Below are 12468 nucleotides of genomic sequence, written 5' to 3' on the forward strand. Positions count from 1 at the left end.
AGGTTGTTCTCTAGCCTTAAAAAAATTGGGTCAGATTTGAGGTCATCTATGAAAGACGATCTGATGGAGGAGATACTATTTCTCAGAACAAATTCATGGACTGCACAAATGCTATTCAGTATGTTTTGGTTGAAATCTTTTTTTCCACTTACTGCATATTTACAATTGATTAAAGTGTTTTGTGTTCTAAAGTTGTATTCCAATAAATATATTATACAAGTGTTCATAATAATAGCAGTGTGTTCAAAAACATGAGTTAATCACAAAATTTGTATACTAGTATTTATTTGCATGCACTGGGAACATTGCACACTGTTTTCTAGTTCAAAACATGAAGAGAAATGTATATAATTTATATAATTTTAAACTACTCTACAGAAAATAAAAAAATTACATTGGGCTGTTCAAAAAATAGCAGTGTTTGCATTTATCTTTACAAACTCACAATTTGTACTATTTTTTTTATGCCAATTTAGCATTCCTGTGAATCACTAACCTAATATTTAGTTGTATATCCACAGTTCTTTAGATCTGCTTCACATCTATGTTGTATAGAGTCAACCAACTTCTGGCTCCTGTCAACTGTTATTCCAGACCAGGATGCTTTCACTATATCCCACAATTTTTTGGCATTTGTCAGCTTTGCCTCAGCAACTCTGTACACCTCGTACACGCGGCTCTGCTCCATACACCTCGTACACGCGGCTCTGCTCCGTACACCTCGTACACACACGGATCCATTCTGTACACCTCATACACACGCGTCTCCGCTCCGTACACCTCGTACACATGCGGCTCTGCTCCGTACACCTCCTACACACACGTCTCCGCTCCGTACACCTCGTACACATGCGTCTCCGCTCCGTACACCTCGTACACATGCGGCTCTGCTCCGTACACCTCGTACACACGCGGCTCTGCTCCGTACACCTCGTACACACGCGTCTCCGCTCCGTACACCTCGTACACATGCGGCTCTGCTCCGTACACCTCGTACACACGCGGCTCTGCTCCGTACACCTCGTACACACGCGGCTCTGCTCCGTACACCTCGTACACACGCGGCTTTGCTCCGTACACCTCGTACACACGCGGCTCTGCTCCGTACACCTCGTACACAGACGACTCAGCTCCGTACACCTCGTACACACGGCTCCGCTCCGTACACCTCGTACACACGGCTCTGCTCCGTACACCTTGTACACATGCGGCTCCTCTCCGTACACCTCATACACATGCGGCTCTGCTCCGTACACCTCGTACACACGCGGCTCCTCTCCGTACACCTCATACACACGCGTCTCCGCTCCGTACACCTCGTACACATGCGGCTCTGCTCCGTACACCTCGTACACACGCGGCTCTGCTCCATACACCTCATACACACACGGCTCTGCTCCGTACACCTCGTACACACGCGGCTCTGCTCCGTACACCTCGTACACACGCGGCTTTGCTCCGTTCACCTCGTACACACGCGGCTCTGCTCCGTACACCTCGTACACAGACGACTCAGCTCCGTACACCTCGTACACACGGCTCCGCTCCGTACACCTCGTACACACACGGCTCCGCTCCGTACACCTTGTACACACGGCTCTGCTCCGTACACCTCGTACACACGCAGCTCTGCTCTGTACACCTCGTACACGCGGCTCTGCTCCGTACACCTCGTACACACACGGCTCCGCTCCGTACACCTCGTACACACACGGCTCTGCTCCGTACACCTCGTACACACACGGCTCTGCTCCGTACACCTCGTACACACACGGCTCCACTCCGTACACCTTGTACACACGCAGCTCTGCTCCGTACACCTCATACACACTCGGCTCCGCTCTGTACACCTTGTACACACACTGCTCCGCTCCGTACACCTCGTACACACACGGCACTGCTACATCCACCCTGTAAACCCCTCCTGACCCCACACAGAAACTCCCCCTCATCCAGCACCATGACAACCAGCACAGCAGAGTCCTGCATACACTGAGGCCCCTGATCATGTGACCCCTGACTCCTCCCCTCCTGTGACCTCACCACAGGTCCTGTGCGCACAGAACAGCCATATATGTGGTGTGCGGCTCTGCAGGTGGAGGTAGGTGCTGGAGATTCCCCATTACTGGGCGCAGGGGACATTAACCCCCTCAGTGCTGAGCCTGAGATGTATTTGTGTCTATATTCCAGAAGGCAGACCTTTTTTCCTCTGCTGTAGCTACAGACCTGGCAGTTGTGACAGACAGGACACTTACACACATAGTACACACAATATGACCCGTATGAAGCTTACAGTGCCTCCTCACACCACACAGAAAGGCACCAGCTAATAAAAAATAAACCCGACACATTTGTCTCCCTCACACGTACAAAAAAAACTGATTGGCAGGTTGGTCACACTTGTCAAACAGAGTGCTTGACAAGTGTGACCAACTTTTTACTATTGATGCTGCCTATGCAGCCAAATGGCATTGGAGTCAGTGGAACTAGAAATGAACTAATATATTCGGAACAAATCATCAAACATAAATTTGGCACAAATAGGGTACCAATATGGCAAGTTCAGATTCGGCGACTGATTCCGAACAATTCGCTCAACTCTAGTAAAGGCCAGTAACAGAGCTTTCATTTCTACTTGATCAAGCAGAGCCTCCACCAAAACCTCCAATAGTGATGATGCTCGTGTGCTAACCCGAGTATCTTTGGCGTGCATGAAAAATATGTTTGAGTCCCCGCAGATGTATGTCTCACGGGTGTTCGACAGCCACAGCCCATGCAGGGAGTGCCTAACAGCTGCGAGACATGCAGCCGTGGGGACTCAAACATATTTTGCGAGCACACCGAGGACACTAACTTAGCACACGAGCATGCTCGGATAACACCTTATCAGAGCACGTTCGCTCATTACTATTCTCCAAGTTTTTGAACTTTTTTGAACATGATGCAGGTCAAACTCCAGGGCCAATTTGGAAGAACCGTTGTAGCCTATCTAAGACCTCATTCACACGTTCGTGTTGCACGTACATGTTGTATCCATTTTCTTCATTGATGCCACACAGTCCCATTGTAATCTACGCTGCTGTTCACATGTCCGTGTCTTTCACGGACCGTTCTTCCATGCAAAATACACGAATATATGTTTTGGTTTTTTGGGGGGCAGCACAGATAAATAGAGCCAACACAAGTCCATGAATTTGTGAAAAACTCATACAGCACGTAGCTGGCATCCATGTACCCTCTGTGTTTAACACTGCAAAGTGTAGGAGAAGCTGGGTAAGTTATATATGCCTTCATCTGTCCGTGAAAAACACAAGATAGTAAAAACGAACACACGGACCAAACACTGATGATACCCTAATGGTAAAAACGGGCACAAGGATGACACACTGATGGAAAACACTGATGACACCGGTACCATGATTTTACATACATGTTTAAACACAGATGTGTGAATGAGGCCTAGTGCTAAGTACCCACTGCGTACAGCAGTGATTTGATAGTATTGTCAACTAGACTGTGGTTCCCGTTTGAAAATATGGACATGTGGAGCGCCCCCACACCGCCGCAGGGCCGAGGGGTACCCGGAGCCGGGCCTCTGAGTCTCAGTCCTGGGGTTATCACGGTGGCTAGGCCCGGTCCGTGGCCCTGTCTGTCAGTGGGGGACGTCCGATGCAATAAGTGGGGTTAATGGTGGTGTAGCGGTGCAGGTCGCGGCAAATAACGAGGACACCAGGTTGCAGTCTCTTTACCTCTTTACTGGAGATCTCTGAGTCCTCAGTCCAGAATACGGTTCACCAGGCTGCGCAAGTCCGACCGGTCCAATGGCACCTCCAGAGTTCTCCTCACAGGTGGAAATCAGTGCCCTCCTTCTAGCGCTGTGTGTTGTAGTCCTTCCCTGCTGTGCTCACGGAAAGTACCCCACAACGGTTGTGTCTGTTTCTTAAGTTCCCTCACAACTCGATTACTTGATGTTCTTCTCGTATTCCATCCCGCCCTGTTATTCAGGTTGGAACGGCACCCGTTTGTCAGGTAGGCCTGGAGTTCTTCCGGGACCCCAGAGACGCCCCTCTCCCGCAATTGCCCCCCAAGACTTCATAGGTGATATGTGTTAGACAGCCCGCCTTAAACTGACTGCCCTGCCGCTGTTTGGAGTATGGCTTGAAGCTGTATGCTATTCCACTCCCTCGGCGTTCCGGCCACCGGTAGTGCGCCTCAGTAGGATGTTGCTCCGGTCTTACAGCATGACCCCTACTGGTATTCTCCTTTCGCTTGATCTCGTTTCTCACTCAGCACAATCTATCTCGCTTCTAGTCCTTTCTTAGGGCACCGCCGCTATGCTGAGCAGGCACGGTCCCGTTACGTTCTTTCCAATGCCAAGCCTCTGTCAGGATCCCACCCCTGACAGAGGCCCTACTGTCTCTTCCTCCACAACACCCTCTGCCACAAGGTGTTGCTTCGTTCAATCCAGTCAGCTTTCTCCTCTAACTTCCTGCCTGACCCCCAGTTTACCCACTATGGTGGGGAGTGGCCTAATGAATAGAACCCTTAGCTCCCCCCGGAGGCCCAGCTGTGAAACATATTGGTGTCTGTGATACCTGCTCAGAGGAACTCCTTCAGTGCCATCGAACGCACCATGGCTCCCCATAGTGGCGGATCCACAGTACTGCAACGACCAGGACTCTGGGGCGCTGCACTCCCCCCTGGTTAAACACAGTACTCCGGGACTGGGAAGAAAACAACAATACAGGTTAGCAAAAAGTCATACAATTTTGTTGAGTGCAAAACAATAAGTATACTTGAACAGGCTTCCCTTTATGGGAGGTGAGGACACTTTTAACGTTACAAACATAATTAAATATCATAGCAACAGGCTCCAATTAACTCTCATTACCCAACCGGGTATTCTACTAAGTGCAAATTTTGTGAACAATAATTTAACATTGCCTTTAAGGATTCACACTCTAAATCCACTAAAGACCTTCCTATAATCACATTATAAGGTATTCTAACTTTTCATTCGCCTTCTTTGGAATCTGCAGGACCGCCTGTCCTATCGGCGCCAGACCTACTGCCTCTCCTTTCTGTTACAGGACCGCCCCGTTCAGCCAGGGCCTACTGCCTTTTCAACTACTATACATAGTATAGAACATAACTTTACTTTCAATTTGAGAACACTGAGCCGGCTCTACTTGGCTCCTATAAGGACTCGCTCCCTAACCCCTACGGGTTCACTCTCTGTCCTTAGTAACGAACTAACTTTCTATGGGGACTCAGGGTTTACCTTCTATCCTCACCTTCGTTATTACTTCCTTTCTTTCAACTATGCAGGACTCTAATTCTTCCCCTACGGGCTCTCTGCATCTTTCCTTTTAAAGAACATTATCTAGGTTTCACATTTCAAACAGATTAAACACACATAACTTTTCTTTATGCATAACAGTTACATTTCTTCCAGAGCATCATCATATTACGGTTCTAAAACAGTATCACTTTCAAGTTTAGGTCACACATCCCCCTTAAGAGGGGATCAAGTCTTTCTGAGGTAGCTCGTCTTCTCAGCCTACCAGTCTTTGCTCAGCAAAGGTCCCAGAACGGTATCTTCGCAAAGAGTCTTTAAGTAAAACCAGTAGAAAGCGCCTTTAAGAAGGTGCAAACTATTTACACGAAAGTTTGGATCATGCACTGTTCATGATTTCTCAGTTTGTAAAACTTATGCAAAAACTGGTAGGAAAAACAAACAATAGGGATCCCGGGTCAACTAAGGGATCCATAAAGAGTTAACCCTGAACGGGTTTAGCAGCAAACAGTATACAAACAGTTAACGGACAAAACTATTTAAATTTTCAGGTTTCCGAGGTTTACTCTTGCTCAGGTGACCGGGGGTCCGGGCCTCCGGCTGCTGTGGCGCCGGTGCCCGTGGCCCGAACGTGAAGGTGAACTCGGCTGGCCAACTCGGTGGCTGCTACCAGGCGCACCGTTGCGATGGTGACAAGGTCGGGTGCTCCTGGGACCAGGTCCGGGGTAGTGAGTGTCGCGGCTCCAGACATACACCGCCGAACGTTCCGTGCATACCACCCGAGCGGGTTCTGGTGACGGTTGTAGGTCACCTGATCCCCCTTTTGCAACGGTTCTCCGCCTCGGCCACAGCAGGGGGTCCTTACGTTACAGTGCACAACAAAAACATCAGTATCCAATCCCGGCTCATGTATGAGGCCCCATCCCCTTTTTACATGGTAGGCCAACACAGTTCCCCGCCTGACCGCGTCTCGGTCATCCCATGCCGGAGGGGATTGTTGTACTTTCAATGGACCCATCAACTCGACCTCTTTCCGTCCTTCCCAATGTAGGATCAAGCACTGTCTATATTGTTCCCACGTAAGCACCGCAAGAGTGAATCCGTTCTCCTGGGATCCATCTGTCCCAACCCAGGGGTTGTCCCACCGAAGAACTACCCCGTCTGGGCTCACATCCACGGGTTCCCCCATTCTAGTCGGCAGCGGTGGCACCATCCTTCCCAGGGCATCGAGGGGTAATACCATTAACCCCGCCGAGAAGCGTCGACCCTCACTGAGATGGGGGCCGATCGTGGAAGCGGGTTCGTGGGGGGGCGCAGGGGCGCTTTCCGTACCTGCGCCTGATGTGGTTCCATCGATGCCGATCTGGTCCATTAACAAGGGTGCTGGAGTCGGCCGCAGCCCGGACCGCGGCTCCTCCGATGGGGTCCCCGAACGCTGTTCCGCTCGCTGTGGTTCCTCCTTCGCTGACTCCGAGGTCGGGATTGGGTGACTCGGCTCCGCTATCTGTTCCAAAGGCTTCGGATCCGCCGGCTGTAGAGGACACAGGTCCACCTCTGGTGAACGAGGGTAAGCCGGGACTGCTCCTTCCCCGTTCCGGTACTTGCCGTTCATCATCGCGGTCTGATAGTCGGTGGCAGTGCATGCATCTGACTCCGCCATTTCTCCGAGGTCGGGCTTCTCCATCACCCGCTTCCCACCGTTGCAAATCAGGAGGTTGTCCTCTGCTTTGGGGCAGGTCATCTCCTTGCAGCCAGAAGCGCAGGGGGCGGTATCCATTTCTCGCGCCATTCTGGTAGTCTCCTCCCATAGCACGCCCTCCTTCTTCTCCGAAGTAGCAATGGCGGCGGCTTTTGGCGGGAACTTCTCTTGGTCAATGGTAGCACACAGTCTTTGCAATAAAGTACAGTTCAAGCACAACAAATCACAGTTCCAAGGCACACATGACCTGATTCTTCAGGCTTAAGTAGATCTTGTTCGTGACGCCAAGTTGTGGAGCGCCCCCACACCGCCGCAGGGCCGAGGGGTACCCGGAGCCGGGCCTCTGAGTCTCAGTCCTGGGGTTATCACGGTGGCTAGGCCCGGTCCGTGGCCCTGTCTGTCAGTGGGGGACGTCCGATGCAATAAGTGGGGTTAATGGTGGTGTAGCGGTGCAGGTCGCGGCAAATAACGAGGACACCAGGTTGCAGTCTCTTTACCTCTTTACTGGAGATCTCTGAGTCCTCAGTCCAGAATACGGTTCACCAGGCTGCGCAAGTCCGACCGGTCCAATGGCACCTCCAGAGTTCTCCTCACAGGTGGAAATCAGTGCCCTCCTTCTAGCGCTGTGTGTTGTAGTCCTTCCCTGCTGTGCTCACGGAAAGTACCCCACAACGGTTGTGTCTGTTTCTTAAGTTCCCTCACAACTCGATTACTTGATGTTCTTCTCGTATTCCATCCCGCCCTGTTATTCAGGTTGGAACGGCACCCGTTTGTCAGGTAGGCCTGGAGTTCTTCCGGGACCCTAGAGACGCCCCTCTCCCGCAATTGCCCCCCAAGACTTCATAGGTGATATGTGTTAGACAGCCCGCCTTAAACTGACTGCCCTGCCGTTTTTTGGAGTATGGCTTGAAGCTGTATGCTATTCCACTCCCTCGGCGTTCCGGCCACCGGTAGTGCGCCTCAGTAGGATGTTGCTCCGGTCTTACAGCATGACCCCTACTGGTATTCTCCTTTCGCTTGATCTCGTTTCTCACTCAGCACAATCTATCTCGCTTCTAGTCCTTTCTTAGGGCACCGCCGCTATGCTGAGCAGGCACGGTCCCGTTACGTTCTTTCCAATGCCAAGCCTCTGTCAGGATCCCACCCCTGACAGAGGCCCTACTGTCTCTTCCTCCACAACACCCTCTGCCACAAGGTGTTGCTTCATTCAATCCAGTCAGCTTTCTCCTCTAACTTCCTGCCTGACCCCCAGTTTACCCACTATGGTGGGGAGTGGCCTAATGAATAGAACCCTTAGCTCCCCCCGGAGGCCCAGCTGTGAAACATATTGGTGTCTGTGATACCTGCTCAGAGGAACTCCTTCAGTGCCATCGAACGCACCATGGCTCCCCATAGTGGCGGATCCACAGTACTGCAACGACCAGGACTCTGGGGCGCTGCAGACACCAGATGGAAGTCCTGGTTGGAAGCCACCAAACCACTGCTGGACACACTGTGAGCCGAGTCTAAAGTTTTAAGTATAAACTGACTGTGGCAAATGAAAAGAAACCAGAGCTGTTTGGTTTCACCGTATGACTGGCACCTAACCCTGACTAGAATAATGGCACAAGTAAAGGTGCAAACATTTTTAAGAGGCTTTAAAAAAAGACAAGTTTTCTAGCGGAACCCTCCTTCTGTAAATAATCCTTCTTCGGAGAGTTGTTTTTTTTTCTTCTTAAAACGGTTTTGAGACCTTTTAAATAGTTGCATAGGTTGAAAAAAACACTTTGGTCCATCAAGTTCAACCCTTCTCCACCTATTATATGTTTTTTGTCGCAAAATTATCTATAATCCACAATGTTATGTGTACTGAGGAAATTATCCAGCCCACTATTAAAAGCTGTTATAGTGTCTGCGATCCCATAGCCTGACTGTTTTAACTGTAAAGAACCCTTTCCTATTTAGCTACCAGAATCACCTTTCTTCCACCCATAATTGGTGCCCTTTGGTCCTCAGTATGATCTTTAGAAGAAATAAGTTACCGTATATACTCGAGTATAAGCCGAGATTTTCAGCCCAAATTTTTGGGCTGAAAGTGCCCCCTCGGCTTATACTCGAGTCACGGTCTGTGGCAGGGTCGGCGGGTGAGGGGGAGAGGGCGCTGAGGCATACTTACCTAGTCCCGGCGATCCTGTCACTCCCCCTGCCCGTCCCACGGTCTCCGGGTGCAGCAGCCTCTTCCCCTGAGCGGTCACGTGGGACCGCTCATTAGAGAAATGAATAGGCTGCTCCACCTCCCATAGGGGCGGAGCCGCCTATTCATTTCTCTAATGAAGCGGTGCCGGTGACCGCTGACAGAGGAAGAGGCTGCGGCACCGAACACAGGCAGGGGGAAGGAGCGGGACGCCGGGAGCAGGTAAGTATGTCATATTCACCTGTCCGCGTTCCACCACACGCCGGGCGCTGTCTCCATCTTCCCGGCGTCTCTCTCTCTCCTCACTGACTGCAGGCAGAGGGCGCGATGACGCATATAGTGTGCGCGCCGCCCTCTGCCTGATCAGTCAGTGCAGGGAGACGCCGGGAAGATGGCGCCGAGAAGCTGCAAGCAAGAGAGGTGAGTATGTGTTTTATTATTTTTATTGCAGCAGCAGCAGCACAGCTATGGGGCAATAATGGACGGTGCAGAGCACTATATGGCAGAGCTATGGGGCAATGGTGCAGAGCACTGTATGGCACAGCTATGGGGCAGTAATGGTGCAGAGCACTATATGGCACAGCTATGGGGCAGTAATGGTGCAGAGCACTGTATGGCACAGCTATGGGGCAGTAATGGTGCAGAGCACTATATGGCACAGCTATGGGGCAGTAATGGTGCAGAGCACTGTATGGCACAGCTATGGGGCAGTAATGGTGCAGAGCACTATATGGCACAGCTATGGGGCAGTAATGGTGCAGAGCACTGTATGGCACAGCTATGGGGCAATAATGGTGCAGAGCACTATATGGCACAGCTATGGGGCAGTAATGGTGCAGAGCACTGTATGGCACAGCTATGGGGCAATAATGGTGCAGAGCACTATATGGCACAGCTATGGGGCAGTAATGGTGCAGAGCACTATATGGCACAGCTATGGGGCAGTAATGGTGCAGAGCACTGTATGGCACAGCTATGGGGCAATAATGGTGCAGAGCACTATATGGCACAGCTATGGGGCAGTAATGGTGCAGAGCACTGTATGGCACAGCTATGGGGCAATAATGGTGCAGAGCACTATATGGCACAGCTATGGGGCAGTAATGGTGCAGAGCACTGTATGGCACAGCTATGGGGCAATAATGGTGCAGAGCACTATATGGCACAGCTATGGGGCAATAATGGTGCAGAGCACTATATGGCACAGCTATGGGGCAGTAATGGTGCAGAGCACTGTATGGCACAGCTATGGGGCAATAATGGTGCAGAGCACTATATGGCACAGCTATGGGGCAGTAATGGTGCAGAGCACTGTATGGCACAGCTATGGGGCAATAATGGTGCAGAGCACTATATGGCACAGCTATGGGGCAATAATGGTGCAGAGCACTATATGGCACAGCTATGGGGCCATAATGAACAGTATGGAGCATCTATTTTTATTTTTGAAATTCACCGGTAGCTGTTGCATTTTCCACCCTAGGCTTATACTCGAGTCAATAAGTTTTCCCAGTTTTTTGTGGCAAAATTAGGGGGGTCTGCTTATACTCGGGTCGGCTTATACTCGAGTATATACGGTATGTTATAATCTTTTGTATTGACCACACATGTACTGTATGCATACATATAAATGAAATCTCTGAGGTGTCATTTTTTCAAGCTTGTTTTGATCAGAGAATGTCTAGTTTGCAGCGTTTTTTCATCAGGAGATGCTTGAAAGATGTGACATGCACTTTCTTTTATGGCCACCAGGCGTTTCTCTAAACCTAAGAAACACAAGCTCCAGAGCAGAAAACATTTCCTAAGTCATTTATTCCCCTCCAATAACATAATGGGGGTGCTATATTAGCTCAGAACACTCTCATATAACTATAAAACACAGGAGAACCAAAAGAGTGCAAAAAGTCCTGAATAAAAGCTGAATAATTTATTTAACAATACAGGTAAATCACATAAAGTAGCCAAAAAAGACAATCAAATATCGACAAAGTGAAATAGCTGACTTCACAGGTATAATACCCAGGGGCAGCATACAATATGGATGGGAGGACACAAAAACAGCAATCCTTCAATTAATGAGTGTTACTGTCACATTTCATGGCACAGCCACTAATAGAAAAATGTCAAAATACTAGATACAATAAATTATATCCGAATGTAAAGTGCTACTAATCATAAGAGCAATAAGGTAGCCAAGCCAGTCACAGTGACATTCAACCAATAGTTAAGTATATATCATTTTAAGGTAAAGTCACAATATTAGGGATATCTGCAAGTGTCCTTACCCATAATCTCCACTGCTGTTGCCTGAGTAGTGCAGCCCCAACGTGCGTTTTGCGTGGGCTTCCTCGGGGGGCTGTGAAGTCAGCTATTTCACTTTGTCGATATATTTTTGGCTACTTTATGTGATTTACCTGTATTGTTAAATAAATTATTTGGCTTTTATTCAGGACTTTTTGTACTCTTTTGGTTCTCCTGTGTTTCTCTAAACCTGTAGTTTCCACTTTATATGCACCCTGAAATATCGATTATACATTGTTTCCTGCACAGGCTGTTTACACAGATTGATGTGCTGCCGAGAATGATGATCTTTTGTGCAAACCAAAAGATCATTTCACCTGACAAACTAGTGCTTTGCTCATTCATTGGGTGATAAGCAGCCTGTTCAGACTACATGAATATCATGAAATCAGCGTTCCTAGGAAGAATAATCAGGCAGTGTAAATGGACCTCTAGTTTATCATTCCACAAACGTTCTTCTCTTATATGGTTATTTCAATATTATAGAAGTCTTCTTCTATGTAACTCATAGTAACACAGTTACATTGCAACATAGTAACATAGTTAGCAAGGCCGAAAAAAGACATTTGTCCATCCAGTTCATCCTATATTCCGTCAGAATAAATCCCCAGATCTACGCCCTTCTAAAGAACCTAATAACTGTAAGATACAATATTGTTACACTCCAGGAAGACATCCAAGCCCCTCTCTTTAACCCCTCGACTGAGTTTGCCATCACCACCTCCTCAGGCAAGGAATTCCAGATTCTCATTGCCCTAACAGTAAATTATCCTCTTCTATGTTGGTGGAAAAACCTTCTCTCCTCCAGATGCAGAGAATGCCCCCTTGTGACTGTCACCTTCCTTGGTATAAACAGATCCTCAGAGAGATATTTGTATTGTCCCCTCATATACTTGTACATGGTTATTAGATCGCCCCTCAGTCGTCTTTTTTCTAGACTGAATAATCCTAATTTTGCTAATCTCTCTGGGTATTGTAGTTCCCTGATTCCCTTTATTA

At 49.0% G+C, this 12468-nt stretch overlaps 1 protein-coding gene across 1 annotated transcript in view; it reads left to right on the forward strand.

Annotated features, from left to right (window-relative positions):
• Positions 1 to 1980: 1980 nt before the first annotated feature.
• Positions 1981 to 12468, forward strand: part of LOC143768166 (uncharacterized) — a 138955-nt gene continuing 128467 nt past the window's right edge. The window contains exon 1 of the mRNA XM_077256854.1: positions 1981 to 2101. The gene's annotated coding sequence lies outside the window, so the exon portion shown is untranslated. The remainder of the gene's footprint in view (positions 2102 to 12468) is intronic.

The sequence above is a fragment of the Ranitomeya variabilis genome, chromosome 4 (genome assembly GCF_051348905.1).
Source record: "Ranitomeya variabilis isolate aRanVar5 chromosome 4, aRanVar5.hap1, whole genome shotgun sequence".
Classification (NCBI taxonomy): Eukaryota; Metazoa; Chordata; class Amphibia; order Anura; family Dendrobatidae; genus Ranitomeya; species Ranitomeya variabilis.